This window comes from Anopheles marshallii, chromosome 3 (assembly GCF_943734725.1).
Source record: "Anopheles marshallii chromosome 3, idAnoMarsDA_429_01, whole genome shotgun sequence".
Lineage (NCBI taxonomy): Eukaryota > Metazoa > Arthropoda > Insecta > Diptera > Culicidae > Anopheles > Anopheles marshallii.
This window is the reverse complement of record NC_071327.1, coordinates 57,170,525-57,191,665: the sequence shown is the minus strand read 5'-3', so window position 1 is coordinate 57,191,665 and position 21,141 is coordinate 57,170,525. Positions and strand designations below refer to the sequence as shown.

At 43.3% G+C, this 21,141-nt stretch overlaps 1 protein-coding gene across 1 annotated transcript in view; it reads left to right on the top strand.

Annotated features, from left to right (window-relative positions):
* The window catches only part of LOC128712890 (uncharacterized), a 60,518-nt gene that overhangs the window by 22,645 nt on the left and 16,732 nt on the right, over positions 1 to 21,141 (top strand). The window lies entirely within an intron of this gene.

Sequence of the window (21,141 nt, the reverse complement as noted above, 5' to 3'; positions counted from 1 at the left end):
ATCTCTTTTTATTTACCATTATCTCTCCCTCTCTCTCTCTCTCTCTCTCTCTAACTCTATGTCTCGTTTCGACTGTCTATTTTGATTGAATCCTTTCCATTAGTATCTCTTACGATCCCTGTTCAACTGTTAGCTCCCTTTAGTCATCCCTTTTCAAACATACTGATTTTAAACAAACACTACCAGAAATGCCCTTCGCCTTCTACACTGCAACACATTTCGGTCAGATTCTATATTCTACTCTACACTACTGCATCGGTGTGAAAGAACCTTTCGTCTCTCTTCGTCTCTCTGCCTGCTACCTAAGCTCTTCACCATCTCTGTCTCTGTCTCTCTGTCTCTCTCTCTCTCTCTCTTACTCTGTCTCAATAACTGGATCTCACTCGCACAGTATGTGCCTCTCTTTCTCTGTCCCTTTGTTGCTCTCAGCCTTCTTTCTCTGTCGTGTGTTGGTTCTATATTGCACTAGTGAGTTTTGAAACTACATTCTAACACTTGGTTCTAGTCTCTTATGCTGCTGATCCTCTTCTCCAGCCACTTCCCCAGCAACTTTAGAGTGAGCGTTTATTGGTTTTGTGCTCTTGGTGTGTTGTTTTTTTTTATCTCCCACTCTAGTGTTTACTAGAGCACACCACAACCGGTCAGTTTGTAACTCTTTGTTCTATTTCTTATGTTTTTTTTGTCATGTTTAGTACATATTTGTTTTAATTCGACACATGAAACTGCAGGTTACTCTTCTAGTTCGCATCTATCCTTTTTAAGCTACTGTGGTTTTCTTTTGAACTTTGCTTCAACGTTTTTTATATACGTTTTTGGAATCTTTTAGCAAGTGGCTCTTTTTCTTCTGTGCTTTCAAATGTATTAAAAAAAAACAGTAACAGCATAATTAGAGATGTTACCACTTAGTGGTGTTCAAAAAGGTGCGATGCCCACATCCGTTTTGCTTTAACCTATTCAATTGTGAAAGTTTGTTGCTGTCATTTACGAACATTTTAATAGTGATATTAAACTAACCATCTTTCTCATCGAAATATTTTGGTTTTTATTGTTCAATTACAAAATTTTTGGTATATTTACAACAGTTATTACAATGATGTTAATATTCCTTCATATTCGCGTAAGTTTATGAACCCCTTGCCGGCTTTGTTGCGAGATATGCAGAAATGTGATAAAAGATATTGCGTTCTTGTAGGTGCTTTTAATTCAAATTCCGACACCAAGGAGAGTTAAGTCTTTTTTTATATTTTTAAAAAGTAACAAGATAATGACAAGAGCTCTTGAAAACTTTAAAATTGATTGATAGTGACATTTACTAAATCCTTTCACCAACGATCACCTATAAGAAAAAAGCTTTCCTAGGATTAGCATACAAGTGAAGCAAACTTGGCGTATGCAAAGTATTCAAACCCTCCTATCAGATTTACCCTTTCCTTTCTCTTTCTTCTTTCTTCCAATCACCCTCAACCATCGCTGCAACTTCAACTCGAAACGAAACAACCCAAAACCGCAGGATTCCGAACCTGGACTGGAACGTTTCACCATGTTGCACTTTCAAGTAAAGCGATTCCTTTTCTTGCTACCAATACTACTAGTATTTCCTCCACCACCACCACTAATCTAGCCTTTACTTGCCTCTGTTTGCCGTCTTTGTTTTATGATTGGCTTTGTACCCACCTTTGCCTCACGGCTAACTTGACCCTTTGTTAATCCACTCGCTGGCAAAATTCGACTCTAACCGCCAACTGTCCACACCGAACACACCTACCATTCTTTACATGCTCACAAACGTATGGTTGTGTTTTGTTTCGTTTACGGTTCACCCTGTAAGCTGCTCTATTTTACATTTTGTTTCGTTTGATTCCTCTCGCTCGGAGGCGATGAAGATTACGTTACCTTATTCTGCACATTGGCCTCCATGCAAAAGGCTTCCTTATCGTGAGCGTTTTGGTTTTGTTTCTTTGAAGCAGAGATTAAGTTTACTGTTTCAATACTCAATACATCTCTCCTTTTATACCTTCCATGAGTACACATGAATCTTCTTGGTTCGTAGGTTGACGGTTGACTGCTATATTCTGTACTGATTTGCATTTTCACACCAATTTTTTTTACTTTCTTCACTTCTTTTTTACTTTCTCACTATTGCAAATGCAATTTTTTTACAGAAAATACTGTGCCCAACATGAGTACAGTAAGTCTTATCACATTTAATAACTGATTTCCCTGATACGTCTGTTGGTCTGTTTAGAGCGTCTCCATTAGGAAAATCTGGCAATTAATATGGAAAGATACATAAAAAATTAACGAATGTTAAAGATGTTTGAAATAATCTTTTACAAACCCCATTTTGTTCCCGGAAAATATACAAAGAAAATCTAATTATTCAAATCAATGGAGGCGCCTAGTTACTTATCTATACAAATCAATGGAGGCGCCTAGTTCCTGTTAATGCATCACTTTATTTTGCGTTAAGTTTCATTTTCCGTACTTCACACTTTGCTTGTAGGTAGCTGTTTTACCAGTGAATACTGTAACCAAACGTTTCTTTCCTTTACGAGCCAGCTATTTGGAAGCAATAACCGTGTCTATGCTTTACTTTATAGACCCTGCGGCGTTGGATGTACATTGGTTGTGTTGGGAAACTTAAAGAACACACGAGTGTATGTAATATTTCATAAAACTTCTTTTTCTACATAATTACATAATATTAGCATTGACATTGACCTTACCATTAAGCATTCTTCATTTGTTGGGATGTAACATTTGGGGCGCTGTGAGCTGCTTTAACGAAAGTGCAGTGTGTTGGTTAAATTGTATTTAATTCTTCTACATTTTTGTTGTTGTAAATAGTATGTAAAAACAAACGATTTTGACATTGGGCACAGAGCAGATTCAAATCTTCACATCCAAATCAAACACTTATCCAGTTGGGCGAAAGATCTCCCAAAGTACAAATATTCACGAAATTGTATCATCAGCTGCAACTCGCTTAAAGCTCTTATGGCCATAATCTGCTTATCGGCCAACAAACTGTGTGTTTGGTGAGGGTTTCCTCCGACCCAGATGTAATGCCACAAAACTCTTGCCTTCAAACTTCCGACCAAAATTTTTTCTCCCTTCTACCACTAATAAAAACAACGAATGAACGAAACGGATGGAAAAAACCGCTTGCCATCGCGCATCATGCACTTCGGCAAAAGTTCGATTGGGCTAAAAATGAATAAACTTCCATCGAAGTTGGTTTCGGATGTGCTGGCGTAAGATTGCTTGCCGTCCGGCAACTAAGTTTCGAAGAATGTTTTTCGCGGAAAGCATTCCTCCTGCTTTCCCGAAACGCTCCCAAAGTGTAGGTGAAAAGCTGCCGAAAATCCCGATCGCGTGTATTTTGCATCAGTTTGCGATTCCTTTGTGCGATGGACGTGGTTCGTTCTGCATGAAGCGGTTAACCGTGGAGTCGAAAAGGCAAAGAAAATAACTTTTTTTGTGTGTGCTTCTCTCGCGTGGTATCATAACTTAGCATAAGCAGTCGCCCTGCGGTCCAATGTTCAGACCCTTATTCTATCTCGTCTTCTTCGAAGTTTGCATTCAGAAAACGCTGCACAACCAGCGTGGGTTACCGTCTTCGGCTTCGGTAGATTCATTTTGACTCAGTCCGGAGGCATGGCTCGAACCTTTTCGGGTCGTCTGAAACATAAATCGATTTCTCATATTCAACGTATTGGGTAGATATATGGCTTGCGCGCGTACCAGTAACGTGTCGCATTAGTGTGCTCGAAGGCGAGAAAATCCGATCGGATTGGACGGAACCGATAGCATAAACACCCACAAACTTGAGGTGGTACATAAAAGCAGCCAAGACGCACAAAAAAACACACACGGAAATAAATCCCAACCTTCAAAACATGACTCTCGTCCCCGTACAAGTCTTTTGCCTGTAGCGATTTATCACGTGATTAAACGATCCTTAAATGCTTTATCATTGCTCAGCAGCTCGATCCAGTGTGAATATTCGGCTTCGGGCGTTTGGAGGCGCCTTATCGAGTCTAGGAAAATAAATGATTCCGCCTTTTATCCCCATGAAATGTCAATTTTATTGAACTTGATACTTTGGGTTGTTCGTCTTCTCGCACCGTTATCGTACGCCAGAATTCGTATGAATTATATCCCACCACGTATATTTACAATCCCACACACCCGCACGCCGAGCAGAGAAACGCAGATAGAACCCGCTCGAGAAGAGCAAAGTTTTGTAGCCCACAAAGCAAACTCTGTTTATCGGTCATAATTGAGGTGATTTGTCTTTGGTCGTTATGGTGCGGGTTCGATTGGCCGTAATGCGCCAGGAAGAGTATCTTCGTACGACAGAAGCGTGTGATATATAGCGGGCAGATTCGTGGTTAGCCAATCGTGATCCTTTTTGTGTCTTTGTTAACGCTTATGAAAACGTCAAAGATGGATGATAAAGTTGATCCAATTATAGTGATTATTTGATAGACAAAATGATTGGATCGCTTGGAAGCGTGCATTCCCGGTAGTATATTGCATGTTTTATACTCCCAATAAAAGCCCTACCAGCTATGTAAATGAAGTTCAGGTTGCATTTTACTTTAATTTGGTCTTGAATGATAAAGCTTGTATTTTTTTCCTCATCTGAAGTTAATTTTTTTGTCAAATCTTTGAGAATAGTATTCGTTAAATATTTTTTGTTAAGATTTGAATTACTGCAACGCAATATGAAAACATTTACGATGCAAACATCATAATTCAAATACAAAATTCAGAATAATAAAAGCTGGAAGCGTATTGCATACCGCGACGATTCGATTTCTGATAGCTAAACAATAATTTTCTTCCATCCTCATCGTTCTTCTACAAACAAAATAGAGCTCAATTGATTAGAATTGTAAATGTCGTGTTGTATACCTTAATTACGAATACTAAACTTATTGGCGGATTGTCTCGATTCTGTCTCTCTCCCACTCTCTCTCTCTCTCTCAAGTTGTTGCAAGCAATTATTTTCATTTCCGCATAAATGAGAAACGGATCTAACGAAAGGTTTAGCTTGGCTAGAACCAGTGATTGATGATGACCATTCGTCTGAAAATCACAACATTCAACCTGTGCCTTTTTTTTACGATCGTCAATTGATTTTGACCGATACGACATCAACCGACGGTGAGCGTTTTATGCTTTGGCCACCACACGGAAGCTTACCGTAAGGAGAAACCGTTTCGTATGAATGCTAACGATCGGCATAATCGAATTCAAATTCGAGCAAAATTATTTAAATTGCTCACCGACAAAGCGCGGCCTTCCGATAAATTTTGCTTCAAGTTGTGTGTTCGCGCTCCGTTGTGTGCCGGCACTTATTCTCTCGCTTGGTCTTATCACCCCCACACGTACGCACATTCGAAGGTGGGATACAAAAATCAATGTTCCAATCGCTTATTTCATTGCGATGACCATCACCATCACCGGTGAGCAAAGGAAGAAAACAAAACCGGTCTCCGGTTCCCAAATTCTGCTCCACACACCTACATCGAGGCCCGCACGTCACTGCGCCAAGCGTCCAGCAAAGCACTAAATTATTCAGGGCCTCATCGGCATGATCCATCCACGACTCTGCAGAACCAATCCACTTCCTGGTTTCTTCTTGGTAGAAGACTAACTACACCTGCTGTCTAGTTACCTGCAAATAAAAATAAGAAAAAGCCCTTCATGTCCTTGGCGGTGATGCCTTCCGTACGGACTCCACTCTTCTCTTCTTCCTGGTGAGCAACGGTGTTCAGCTTGATGGGCTGAGAGCGAATGCTCCCTTCGAGTGGGAATGAAGTGCAAACGACCATATCGGAATCGATTTTGTTGACCAAACGTACGAAAGGTGAAACTGACGTCGATTGGAAGGATATTTTCAATATGTTGTTTTTAAGAGTCTATACCAGTGGTCGGCAAAGTAAAACTCTGTGGTACTTTCATTGTGGGTCTTTGTCGAAAGTCCCCAAAGCTAAATTAAAATTGTGTCGCAAATTGAAGCTGTAAATTGTTGCTGGTTCTTGAGAATATTATAATAAATAGCTGACAGGACAATTTAGTGTTTAGAAGATTCTCTTTTTCTCAATTTCTTGAAAAAAAGATTAAGAGATACTTAATAAACATGTTTCAGTATTGTGAACTGACAGGAATCGCAAAATTGTCGACTGTTTTAACACGCGTATTCTTCGATTTATAAGAAAACCATTTGATGCTTATTGTGGTTCTTTCCAATCATCAACAGCACATTTACCGCCAGGATAAATGGATAATTTCGTTGCATATTCTTAAAACTGTTTGCATGTGTATTTTCATGATGTTTGGCCATTTGCTCCAAGCAGTTTGCCGACCACTGGTCTATAGGAATCAAACACCTGCGCGTGATTTTGATCGTTGTAACCGTTTGTTTTTTTTTGTTTGTGTTTCATGTGGCTATATGGTTTGCATTCCAACGAAATGGATTTAAAGAGTTCAATCCTCATAATCGTGTTTCTCATCAGTCTCAATACGGCAATCGGGCTGACAAAAATGATGATGAAGCTCCACGGGTGCGCGGGAAATGATGCTCGTTCATTTGAGGCACCCGCTGTTTTGTTTAAACCATTCGTTCGGAACTGATGGATTTTAACGTAATCTGTAAACCTTTTGTCGTCGAACCGTGCAACTGTCACCAGTCAACCGCACCCTTCCGTTGTGGCAGAATGTGCTTTTTTGTGCCTTTGATCCGACACACACTGTAAACTGTTCCGATTTTGAATATAATCCCCTTTCGTTCCAATTTCTGAATGATGCTTGTGTAAATTGGAGTATGATAATGACTTCGCATTACACAATAAACATATTCTTTGTGCTTTGTTCGAGGTATTCGAGATATCTCACTCAGGTTTAAACGGCTGATTTGAATCGTTGACAGGATGGATTTATGTGCAGTTGCAAATGTTTACATTTTTAATTTCATTGAAAGCAAACAATGCGCATCGATATTTGGCAATAAAATGCAGTACCAGTATGCGTTGATAAAATGCTTTTAAATTTCTCATCAATCAGTGCCGCCGTTTTCATCCATTGGAAACATTTTCTTACGGAAACTTTCGTTCTTTACGCTAACAAAGACAACCCGAAGACAAAGAGACACGCAATCTCGGTGCACAATCAAGGCGAAACCAGTCACAATGCATGGAAGTAATGTGGACAATTTCAACACTAACAGCCATCGCTTCCCACTTCCGCACCCGATTAGGTACCACAAGACCCAAGACAATCCGTGGCACAAATTTATGGCCTCAATAAGGAGATGAAAGCAAAGCGGAAATGGAAACACTTCACAGGGACCTTTTCGGTATTGGGCTTTGGTTGTTTGTTTCTCTCTTTCTTACAACCTTTCCCCACACATAAACAATCGTACACTGCAGGATACCGAGACTGCTGGATTTCGTGTTTCGTGAGACACCAGTAGTGAGCTTTGATAGCTTTGCCAAACCGAAAGCCCACTTTCCGAATGAGTTTGCACGACATTGTTCCTCCCTAGCAAAACAAAAAAAGGGAGAAGCGATGAAGGTTGATGATGTCGTTTATTTCTTTCGGCACGTTCCACGATGAAAACGGAATCGTTCAGCTCTTTGCCGTATGTCTGAGGAACTGATGGTGCCCCTGCAACCGAAGGGTGCTCAGTTCCGTAAATCTCTTCCTCGTTAGCAGAACTTCAAACGACAGCAACGGTGCGAAAGATACACACTTCCCCGAAGGACTTCCGGGATGAGTCGTGTGTCCCATTGATTTCGGGTATCCAGTGCAGGGTAGGGTTTGGTAGATGGTTACGGCTATAGGAATAAATTAAAAATAAACAAAATCACTCCCAGCTGCTGGAGCTGCCTCAAGAAATAGCGCAGGACACAGCTGGTGGTTCAGTCGAATGCTCACACTCATCGACGAGAGGTTGGCGAAGCAATTGGAAGCTGAAGCATCGCATATTTCTCCCGGACGGTGCTGCGAATCTCTGGTCATGGTGCTAAGATTGAATTAATAGTAATCAGTTTTATGGCTCCATGAATAGTAAATGCCTGCTGGAAGGCGATCGTTTCGATGGTGTTGGTTGGTAAAGAATGAGGTTAAAACTAGTAGTTCGTCATCCTAACGAGCGTTTACCGATTATTGTCTTAGCGACGCGTTGAACGACTGTAGAACGACACAATGATGATGCAGTTTTCTCCGACGCTTAGGAACGTGATTTGATTGTCCGTGCTGCTGCTCGGTGGGAAGCCTCGCACCCAAGTTGAAACCAGATAAAATCCTTCCTTTTCCTACAGCAGCAGTAGAATGATGCTTTCCACAAGGGTATCAGTTTCTTAGAAGATGCAATTGCACTTCAACGCGAAGCGATAAAATTACCATTTTTTGAACCGATTTCTTCTGGCTACGAACATAATTTCAAGCAAAATTCCCCTGTCAGCATAACCCACTCGAAAGCATCTGATCTGAGACCTTCCCGAAGCGTTCCTGGTTTTTTTTTTGCTTGTCTTTGTTCAACCCACAATCCCAAGGTTAGTCTCTAACCCTCGGAACGATATCAGCTTTCCACCTTCAAATCACCCAACGGGAACGGGAAACCGAATGCCTTGACTTAGACCTTGCGCTTTTAGGGTTGCGCGTATTGTTCTCGTTGCACTTTTCATGTGCAGTTTGAATAAAATAGCTTGTTAGGAAATGCTCGTTCGTTCCGCAGGCCATCCAAGCTCTCCTACAAGCGCGCAAGGTTGCAAACTCCCAACCCTCCGGGGTTTACCGCATTGTGCCAGGGAAGAAAGGATGTTCGTGCTGTTCGGTGCAGCATTTTGCGCCACCTACCCAGCTAGAAACATGCAATATCCGTGTGAGTGTATGTTGCAAATTATCAGCAAAATAAACCGAAGGGAATTGCCTTCCTTTTCGACCGTTTCCCAACGGTTGCTGCGCTTGCTTTTCTAAGCATTCGCTTTTTCTCTATTCCATCTTACTCGTGCTGAATTTCACTACGGTACATAAGGGAGAAACAACCTAACTGCCCTTTGCAACGAAGGTCCGCATATGAAAAGAATTGTGAAACACATAAACTGCAGCCGTGCGATAAGTATCGCCAAATTACCGGTGGCCATAAATTCACGGTACAATTTTCACACTCATTTAAATAACTGTTCAAGCAACAACAAAATGAAAAAAAAGATGCAAAACAAAACATCCCCAACCAAAGGCCAAAGTTTCTAGAAATAAGTGTTCCGTTAAAAGGAAAGAAAATTGGATGGAAGAAAAAAAATCTATTTTGTCCACATCCCCTACCAGTGCAGCAAACAACCAAGCCAGGTTGCAAGGTCGGATACGGTCATACGGGAAGTGAAACAATTTTTTTTCACCCCGCTCAGCATATGTTCGTCCGTGTGTGCAACATACGACACAAACGACGGAACACACACCGAGAGCAAAACGTTCAGTGACACTTGGACCGAATGGATATCGTTCTTACCCTTCGCCTTTTGCCAATGGTCGGGCGAAGTGTGGCCTTTTAGAATTCCATTTGATTTTGCACTACAAAAGCATAGAAACTCTCGAGCAAGGGCACACTTTTGCTGCTGGAAGTCAGCACAGTATGGCCTTTTGGGGCGCGAGTCAACATTCCACCATTGCACCCGCCAGGTGCAACTGGGTGAGGAATAAAACATTTGTTATTTTAAGCAAAAACGCAAAACGACAACAGTAACGCCAACCCGGGCACAATGGCAAACAACGGCGGGTGTTTGTGATTTGTTAGTTTATCTCTATTTGGTTAACACACGAACGCACGGCACAATGCCCGTGTTGATTGCGCGATGAAAATTGCTAATGTGGTGTGAAAAGCGTCCATTTATTTATTGTTTTAACGGCAAATAAAACTATGCAACGGTGATGTAGGTGTGCAAACGGCGCACAGAAACGATGCATCCCGTTCGTTCGTGCAGCTCGTGTGCATTTATGTAAAAGGAGTGACTTTTTTACGTGCATGCTTACAATTAACGTTCACTAACGGTTAAACGGGTTGCTTTAATTGGCACAATTGATGCTGTACTCCCATTTTTTTGTGAGTTTTCTGGTCGTTTTAATGTATGACGATAATGCAAGTAGGTGTCAAGCACGACACGTTTATAGCAAGATATTCGGTTTGCTATAATAACATTCAGAAACGCTTACTCACGGCTTTTATTGTAAGAAATTAAGGGTTTGGGTTTTCGTTAACTGTTGTTGTGTTTAATGTCATGTTAAATATAATTCGTTGGTCATTAAAAAAGTACCAATCCAATTACAATACCATCCTTTACATTTTTGATAGTCGCAAATACGTTATTGTTCCTTTGGCATTCCACGAAAAACAACAAATTAAATACAAAATCTTCACAGCTCAACCTCATTTAAGGACTTTCTACAGCCCGATTCCTCCCTGGAACCACCCTTATCGTGTTACGTTCCAGAAGATCATAACTCTGAAGCATCTGGTCAAATAAATTGGCTATTATTAAAGACGAAACAATAGCATTGCTTGGCTGAGAACGTGATGCTTCTCCGGTTCTACCGTTTTGTTTGTGCGTGAAAATCAATAAACATGAAACATTTCTTTTTCATGCCGGTGGCTTCTTGGCACAACCGGAGATGCGGAAGCTGTACGTATTCGATTTTTATTGGCATCGTAAACTGTTTGCAATTTTATGATCCTATTTATTGTTTCATTTTATTCCAACGATATAAACAACTTCGATCAGAAAACAAGTTGTCCCTCGCTGTACATTTCCGACCGGGAAAGACCGAAAGTTTGAACCGGCAGAAGTCGAACAGACTTCCGTGCAGTTGTGTACAATTGGTCTTATTAGGGTGTTTTTTTTATGTTAAACTCAATTGATTCGATACAGCTGGAAAAGTGGAGTCTTTAAATTGTTTTCTTCGCCGCCTGCAAAAGTTCCAGTCGTAAGTGGATAATTTTTTTACGAAACTGAAGAAATAATGTTGTACTGAGTGCCTTAATTAATTAATATTTACGAGATATCGATTTGTTTCTAGGACAGTTCCTAGAATGTCCCAATGTCGTAACAACTTCGTAACAGAGCATAATTCGGTGAACTCAAATGGCATGTTTAAATACAAACATTCAGAAGACAAAATAACCAAACGGTGTATTATGTCCATTTCTTAGAAGGTCAAAAACACACTTTACACAACGCAAGCATGTTCATCCGGTCTGCTGGTAAATAAACATCTTTGCGCAACTTCGTAGAACAGCGCAACAACAAACCCGGGGCCTAGTTGGCTGGCTACAGTGAATCGAAATGTTAGTCTTTATTCTCGATCAAAGTTTCAAAATTTTCAGCACGATTTATTCGTCGCATTTGGGAATAATTTGTTAAACTGTTTGAATTTCAGCAATTTCAATCCTTAGCTTACGTTAAAGCTTCAATAAATTTAAAAAAATCACCGCAGATATTCGAAAAAAAATAACCAAAGAGCATCATGTGGCTTGTTTTCTAAGAAGAGATTATGCTTACAATCGATCCTTACCATGTCCATAACAGGCGGTTCGTTAAGCTGTTGGCTATAAAAAGTGTACCACACTGCATTATAGATTGCTTCATTGGTTTTTTTAATTACCGTCGATGGATGTACCGAAGCTTACAAGTATCGAAGTTGTTTTCGCAAGAAACAGATTTTGTCCTCCACACTTTATTGGTAAAAGCTTTAAGCCACATTTTGTTCGTGTCTTTGTAAAATGTGTCTACCTCAAACCCATGTCCAAGGGCATATAGTATCTTAAAGTTTGTAGAACATAGAACTGTCCAATACGTGCGGGAAATTCGTGTAAATTCTACGGATGTAAAGTTCTTCTCGTTGCCGATTCTCTCAACACCTACCACACCGTCTCACCGTCTTTGATGCCCACACAACTTGTTCACCGTTCCTACAACACCTATACCACATAGAAGTACATTTCGGAACCACGTGCCCAAGACCCACACTGGACAGTTTGCACTCCACCCACCACTATCACCCAGGGGGCACCGAGAGACAAAGAGAGAGGGAGGGAGGGAGGAATAAAGTGAGAGAGCTATTGATGATGAATGATCACGGTATGGGAACGGTCGTGTATATGTATGCTTGTGGGGAGAGAGAAAGAGAGAGAGAGAGAGAGAGAGAGAGAGAAAGAGAGAGAAAGGATCGAAAAATACAAATGGCCTGTTTTGTGTTACCGTGCGTTGTTTACAGTGCATACCACGCTGCGACAGCTGCAGTCTGCTGGACCGTTGCTTCCAGTGTCCACTGTCGCGGCACTCGGAGTCGCGCGAGTGCGGCTGTCAGTTCGCGCTGCTGCACCGGGCGGACACGGACAGCTAGCATCCGGGTGCGGATGCGGCAGCACCGGCACCGACGGCGTCGGCCATGACGACGGTGGACGCGGCTGCATCCGAACCCCTGAACGCCCAGCCGCACCATTCGCATCCGCACCTGGCAGTGGTGCGCCATGCCGAGCCGTCGCACTCGCCGGCCCATGAGCGGCGCCATTCGATGGTGCCGCACGGTACGCTGCATCACGCCCACGCAGGCAGCCGCCAGCCGCTGCTCGGTGCCGGCCAGCCGCCCGCCACGATGGCGAACCACAGGCACGTGCATCCGCTGCTGCAGCGCCACCGCTCCGAGGATCGTCCGCTGCTGCGCCACACCCATCCACACCGGCCGGGTGCGTCGACCGGGTGCCAGCGTCACCTGACCAAGCCGCTGCTGCAGCGCCCCCTGCTTGCCCACGCGCACTCCGTACAGCAGCCGACGGTGTCGACGCCGCACCGCCACACGCCGCACCATCACCATTCGCATCCGCGCCTAAGCCAAAAGCATCGCCAGAAGCTGTTCTCGCGCAGCAAACAGTACACCTCGGTGTGCAGCGGTGGCAGCAACAGTACGAACTGTGCCGGGGACAGCGGAACGCGCAGCCGTTCCTCCCGCGAGCACGCCGACGACGATGTTGAAGCCTGCGTAAGTGTTCCACCACAGACATCCCTGTAGCCCGAAGCGGATGGCGCACTGACGCCGTCCCCCCGGCCATCCCTAACGCCCACTTTTATGCGACATTTTACCCATATAATCATACACACCCATACGCACACGAAACCACACACGGAAGACCCGGTCGGCATTGTGCTTCGGTGAACGCACTGTATCCGTCTAACTGACAGGCTCTGCAGGCAAGAGCCGTTTCGAACGTTTCCGCCATAAGTGTCCAAAACAAACGTCACCATAGCAACGCCCATACACCATATGTACAGGATGCACCGATGAAGCGCTGCACTAATCGATCTGTCAAACCGTTCGCTTATCCGTACCGTCCGTCTGTGTGCTTTGAAGTGTACGCCACTGTCGCTTCTGTCCTGGATCGCGTACGCGTGCCGATCACATGCACATGCCGTGCTTGGGTTGTGTTGGTGTGCGCGTATGTGTGCGTGTAAGGCTGGTCCGCGCAAAACTGACACACAGAAACTACAAGCAGAACACAATGCAGACACTCACTCATGTCACACTCAGTAGACCACCGACTAGACATCCCTAGTAGCGTGTCCGTGTAGTGAACTTGTGATGTGATGCTGCCGAACCTTATCCACCTTTAGCTCCAAACAACCTTGTACCTGGATGTTTTGTACCCAACCGTCGGATAATTCATCGCTGCGAATGTTTGGGTTGTCACTTTCTTCTTTTTTTTTTAAATAGCCATCCACCAGCTGAAAATCTTCTCGTTTTGTACCTTTCATCCAGTAGATTTCTGTATGTGTGTGTGTGTGTATAAGCTCTGTTTACTGACGCTGAGATGACAAGCAAACATTAGTGCAGCTTCCATATATGCTATTGTTGATACGTACGTTACGCTCTCTCTCTCTCTCTCTCTCTCTCTCTTTTCTCTCTCCCTGTCTCTCTCTCTCTTTTTCTCTCACTCATGTACTCTCTTACTACCTCACCTGCTCTACTTACTGCGCTATCTTTGTTCGTTTTCACTGTCACTCTTCTGACTCAGTTTGTATGTTGTGTTGTCCATCTGTTACTTACTGTAAATACAACCGTTCGGAGCTACTACGATAGTTTCAAATATGTACATTTGCTAGATATCTCCTTCCCCCTTATCTGAGACATGTACAGCGTCAGTAAGAATATAGTAGTGTAGATGGGAACATGGAAATAACCTAATTATAGCGTTGAATTATACTATACTTAAGGCAATATACTATGGTACAGTTGATGAATTTCCTATTTAATGCACATTACTATATATTTTCAGCTACATATTTTTCACGTTGTGCTGAATGGAATAGCAAACGCACTTGGTCGCACAATGTACACTAGCTATTCTGTGAATACCTTAGGGGTATTGCTTTAAAGACCTATGGTTGCTGGTAGCGACCAACGTCTCCTGTCTGCCGGGTGGATAAGGTTCATACAAGGCACCGCACAGGTTTACTATCTGCGGTGCAGCTGCTCTCGGTACCAGCTTACCGACCCATCATACCATTTCTGACCTCCTACCTGAGACCCGCTTTTCTTTCTCCCCTACAGTAACTCATGCCACACCGGTCCCCTCGTCATCAGCTAGGTGCTAGTTCCGTTTCGTAGTGTAGCGTACCCTTCACTGCAATAGCTACCCAATCCTTTCCCAACACGGAACCGCGGTGAAATGGATTGTAACTGCGGGAAACATTGCGTCTACCGCGGCACCTGCCCAGCAACGCAATCAATTTAATTGCTCCAAATCAATAGGATCGTGTACTGTTTACAAATAAACTTTGCCGTGTCCTAGAACAAGAAGGGCTAGATCACATTATTTATCACGATGGAAACTTTCGCTGATGTGGGATGGAGTGTGTGGTAGAGGCTTTTTTTTGCTTTGTAGATTAAAGAGACCTTTTCCCCCCCGGGGGGCAGCCAATGCCATGTGCCGCCACACTAGCGACACAATGCGCTAGAACAAATAAAAGATTCATCGGGCTTTTGCGGTGGCCCCTTTATCAGACGACTTTTTCTTTCGAATAGTTTATGATTACATACCTTGGAAATGTCACGCGCCAGGCCAAAAAACGGTCGACCATTTCACCGCTGACGTTTCCCAGAAATTCAACGCAACAACCTTCCCGCGCCGTAACCTTGATCGTCGGCGGGCACAACATTAATGACTTCCAGTAGCAGTGACCTCTCCGAAACTGGCCCCTACACGTGAGCACCTTGCCCGATTACGGTTTTGGCCTAATGGAAGGACGGCTCGTTTAACCTTAACCTTTCACCGACGTTACATCGCCTGCAAAGAACGCTCGATATCGAGTAACCGAGTACGTAAAGCGGAGAGCTCGCTCTCGTGCTAGTGCTCGCTACTCTACAGCTGGCCGCTGTCTATCAGGCGTGGTCAAGCGGGTCCACACAGTTCCACAAAGGACTTCAAACGAGGGGATTAACCATAAATTGACCGCACCAATCGGTGGGTTCGTACACCGAGCCAGGTTCTCGCAACCGGTAACCATTTGGTGGGGATGGTGAGTGATTTCGATCAAGTTTTTTGGCAAAGGCAAAGTGTGTTTGCACGCAATGTTGCCATTTTGCCCGTTTGCTTTATGGCCGTTTAAGGCGAGGCTGATGAATTGTTTCCGATCGGATCGCAGGGGATGGGGCGAAGATAAATAGGCCGACGATGGAATGTTTCTGTGGTATTCAGTGCATTCCCATTATTGGCCGAGATTGGCCTTAATAGCGAAAGTCAAGCATGTGACAGCTCATTTAGTGGATGGTTATCATCGCTAACGAGAATGAAGGCAGAGGATGGTTTAACCTAAATTAGGCAATTATGACTCTCTTTGCGTTCATTCGATTGCAACAATTCGCACTTGGTTAAGAACATCTTAATAAAAGGTTATATGTGTTGCTTTGCCACTTCTTGGAACGATGTAAATAAATTCATTTAATTTTATTTTAATCAACATCTAATAAATATTTTTAGAATTTAATACATAATGTTACAAATATAAACATCATTGTAGAAGCATTATTCAAAAAATTATTATTGTTTCAATATTATGGAAAATAAAATCCGTAAACTAATGAACAAATTTGCTTCGGATCTGAAGTTGACCGTAAATTTTCCGTACAGGGTGCTTTAATTATAAATTACCAGAAACGGAGCGCATGTAACGATGCATGTAGCGCAAACTTTCCCGCAAGATCTAATCAAAACAAACATCGGGGGTTGCGGTGGCCTGGCAGAAAAACCATCCACCTGCACATCCACAATGCGGACGAAGGAAGAAATTATTTACAATCAACCTTTATTTGACCGTTCCGTAACGGGGGCCCATTTGCCGTAAACAATCCACCAAAGCCGACCGTATCGACACGCCAGTTCAAACTTGCCAGCGCGTGCGGTTAAGATGCTCATCGTGGCGTCTGTGTGTTGGTTTTTTATCACCCTTCCACCAATCAGAACACTCGTCCTTGAATCGTACCGGACTAATGGTGGTTTGGAGGGTTTTGTTATCGTAAATGTCTGCCATCGCGGCCAACATCGGCTGTGGTCACGGAGGCTCATCAACACTGCGGTTCGGTGGTGTCCATTTTCGAGCATCCACCGAGTCAACCGGTGGAACATCATAATCAGCCCGACACTAGTTGGCACGAGTTTGGCAAAATCGTTCAATTGGCGCGCTGTTGGTTTTCGCCTGTCCGCTAGCTGTCCGTTGACCACACACCACGGCACAACCGGTGAGGTGTTTGGTCGCTTCGTTGCAAAAAACACATAAACACACACAGGGCCGGGCACACCCTACTACCTCGTACGGCATGAACAAGCAAGACAAGCTAATTATTTGCACGCTTCCATTGGTTCCAACACCGTGAGCTTTGGTGCAGTGCACCACGCCACGGGTTTGGAAATGGGACCGATTAATGGGAAAACTTTTGTCTGGCATTTATCCCCGCGCAGCGGTTCATAATTAGTGGCCACAGCAGTTGGTGCAATGCTGGTTGTGGAGGCAAAGTTGAGAATAGAGTTAAATCTTCATTTACACTCGGCCATGAACTAAGCAGAGAGCAATTTCCATGGAATATTTCGTAAAAATGTAAACCAAAAATCGAAACAAACTATGTTTTTCCTAAATTTTCATATGCTTTTTGTTGATATGTTCATAAACAATCATTGTAAAAACTCAACGAAAAATGAACGTTTAGCACGAAATGATCCCGACTGCATCAAATGTAGCGATATTACAACATATCCAGATGGCCCATTAGCCATTGTGCTAGAACTAGTTCATTATTGCAATCATTATGGAATGGATGGTGATAATTGCGCTTTTCTGCAGTGCCCTCTGCTATGTGTATCGTCATGTGTGCAAAATATTGCTCATTGGCATCAATACCCATCCTTCTCACCTACTAGCAAACCATGGTAAGGATGCATCCAATTGCAAAAATACATCTGCACCATTTTGTTGTTGGTGATGCACAGCACACTGCTGTTCATAGCTATATTTTTATAACACCCATAATTACCCGTCCCATCTGCCATTGTTGCCGCCATTTGATCCTAATTAACTTCCATAATGAACGTCTTCTGATAGACAACAGAAGCCAATCATACGTACGTTGGACGTCGAATTACGAACGAACCGTATGGGGGGAGAGGGAGAGCGGGGGGTTTCAGCTCGTTCGTACGGGCAAATCGAACAGTGACTCGGTTTTTTGTTTCCATTTGATGGGTGTCGGAACAGAAACACAATCCAACGACAGTAGCTGGTTTACATCAAAACTAGCATTCTGGATGGCATGGTGATGGTGGAAAAGCAACAGACAAGCTACCGGAACACATCGATTTTTCTCCCACCATCCGGAACGGGTAATGGTTGCAATGGAAATGACGGGCAACCAATCGGATATCCTTCGATCAGCATGACATCAGAATTTGTCATTACGAGCACAACCCCACAGGGACTAAGTTTCCGCCGTTGGATGCATGTTCGAACGGCTTGGAAATGACGGGGAGGGAAACAAGATCCAAGCGGGTGGCAAAGGAAGCAGAAATAAAACTGATCGATTTTCCATAACTTCTCACTATTGTTCGATAGTAAGTGAAGCGAGATGGCACGGTCAGGCAAGAATGTCAAAGAAAAGCACATCGCAGAAGCGGTCGCTTCCTACAGGATTGTACAACGGAACAAAAACATTGTTTATACGCTGGCGGGTGTAAATATTGATCTCGTCACAGGGGCATTAACTCCAAATGTCAGCCTTGTACTGGACGACTGTTAGTTGAAAACTTCCCCTTTCATAGTGGTCAGTTGTAAGGAACCGAACGTTTCAAGGACAGTCGTTGCTGCCCAGAAGGACCGTCCTACTGCCATGACAGCTTTAACGAAGTCGATGTTATCTTCGTATTCAATTGTGTGTACATTGTGGTCCGATTTTCTATTCTTAGCACTGAGCATGAGTTACAAAAATGTGTTCTAGAAACGGACACAAAATAGTGCATACGGTACTTGCAGTGGTGCGTTGGTTGGATTTTGTTTCAATCTTCATTTAATCCTTGCCATACCGAAAGTTAAACGGTAGCGCATCACCAACATCCCCCCCCAGGTCTTCGTTCCGTGTGCTGCTTCGTCGTTCTTGACCATTTTATGCATCAAGGAACATGGTTAATCTGTTTACTTCATAAATCAAATACCAACGATCGATGTATACACATCATGGAACGGTTTTGCCACATTGAGCCGTCTTAAAACACAACGATGTACATTCTACATGGAGACGCCTGGTGTTTTAAGGCACAGCTCAATGGAGACGCCTGGTGTTTTATGGCCGTAACTATCATGGAGACGCCTGGTATGCCGTAACCGACGGGAAGCTATTTAGTGGAACATCTAAATTCAACGTCCATGCTAAGCTGCTATCGTTAAAATGGCGAACTAAAACCTCGTGATAGAAAGTATGCGTAAAATCATGCTTGAGATTCATCACATGGAAGCAATCATCCGTTCGTTCAAAGAGGCCTTTCATTGGCAAACAAAAGTAACGAGATTGTGCAAGATATGATATAAAGCTGACGTACTATCGGGCGTTTATTCAGCTCAGCCACACGGAGCACTAGTGCTCGCTCGTGCACCATCGACCCATTGTTCTTTTTTACCCGCCAGTGTCGATATCTTGAACGAACCAGTGCCGGTAATGGATGCACTCAAACGGAACCGAAATGTGCACTCACGCCGAAGACGATGCGCCGCCTGTAAGGCTGCACGGTCGAAACCGGTGCACGAAGCGAGTAGGCCGGCTTACCTTGTATCATGAATCATCGCTCAGCACTGACTGACTAACTGACTGCGGAGTAGATCCGCTCACCCTCTCCCGCCATTTATGCCCGCGTAAAACCCCCAATGCTGGCAAACGGTGCCGTAGCGCAGTGCAGTGCGCCAGTACCAGGTGAGCGTCGTAAAAATAAATAATGAAGTGTTTAGAAATAGCTCGGTTTAAAATTATTAATGGACCAGGAATAGGTATGGGGCCGCTGGAAATAAACCCGTCTGATTGCGCACTAAAGTACGGTGTGCTACGAGTGGCAGGGACGGTATTTTCGACTGCATAACCTTTTGCCTGTTTTATTGTAGGTTCTGCTGCTTCCGGTTTATCAGAATATAGATGCAAAACAGTCGAACCAACCGACCAACTGGTGAAAGCGAGAAGATTTTTGTTTTCAAATAGAAATTCGTTGGATTGTGTTCATTTTGTGCTTGGTTTTGAGCCTAGCAAAATATGTTCTCTATTGATGGAATAACTCAACCGGAAGGCTCGTTACAAAAAAGCTGGCCCTGCAATCCTCTACAGGCACCAGCAAGCATAAATTATTCACCAAACGTTACCATTCGGGCAGCGCAGTAAAATGACTATTACATGTTTTTAAATTGCTGGAAAATGGGCTTTTCACAATGCTTTCAAAATGACAGCAAAATATTGAAACAGTGGATGTATTTTCACCGAAACGTTATTGCAAAAGCTGACCATTTATTTTTGCAATGCTTGGCAACGGTTGCAGGTATTGTGAGACGCAAAAACAACTATCTAAAATTTAATATTGCAGCGTAACATATTGTGTACGGCTCCATATGCGTTGCAAGTTTGTGTTATTTAGCATGATTTCTTGATGATTTATTTTCCATCCAGTCGGCAATTAACCATTTCATGTATCAAACCCACCCGACGCTATGAAATCGTCTCTCATCAAGGTACTCAATAGTGAAATTGGAATGGTTTGTTTCCGTGTTTCCTCGTTTTTTATTTTGTTACATCAACGATCATTTGCGAACGTTCGTGATTTAGTTAAGTAATTGTATCATTTTGTCCGTTTCGTGCCCGCTACATCTGCTCACGCAAACCTTCTCACGTGTGGTGTCATTGGCGATTGCCTAACGTGTTTCTTCACTAACCCGCACCCATGAGGCGCCTTTGCTAAGCGTGAACAAATGAACCAAAAAAGAAAGCATACATACGTCCTATCCCTTTCTCAAACACCGTGTGGACGAGATGGCAGGTACATGGGTGCTTTATACCCGAACGAACCCACCGGACCGCAGCTGAATGCCCCTCGTGCAAGTAAGCAAACATGAACCAACTTTATCGCATCACAACATGATTCTTTGTTAGCGTTTGAATGTTTTTTCTTCCGTTGGTTTCGTTTTCAAATTGTACTCTATTTAATTTTTAAGCCACCTTTAAGCAGCTTAAACGCAAACACACCCTGCTTCTGGTGCATTTATCACTGGTGATGATGATGTGATTTATTTTCTCCTTTCTTTTTGTTGCGATTTGGCTCAACGAACAAAATGAGTAACGCCCTGACACGCTGCTACTGCCGCACATGCACATGTTTTCTTGCTCTTTAACGGAATCATGTTGTTTTTACGAAACTTTCGTTCCACTAAAACAGGGATGGAAGATATGTTATGTTAGGCAGCAAACAAAACAACAACAAAATATTAAACCGAAAGAGTTTTACTGCACGCCAAACAAAACGAAATACACACACACGCAATATAGAGCACGTAACCGTGTATAGCA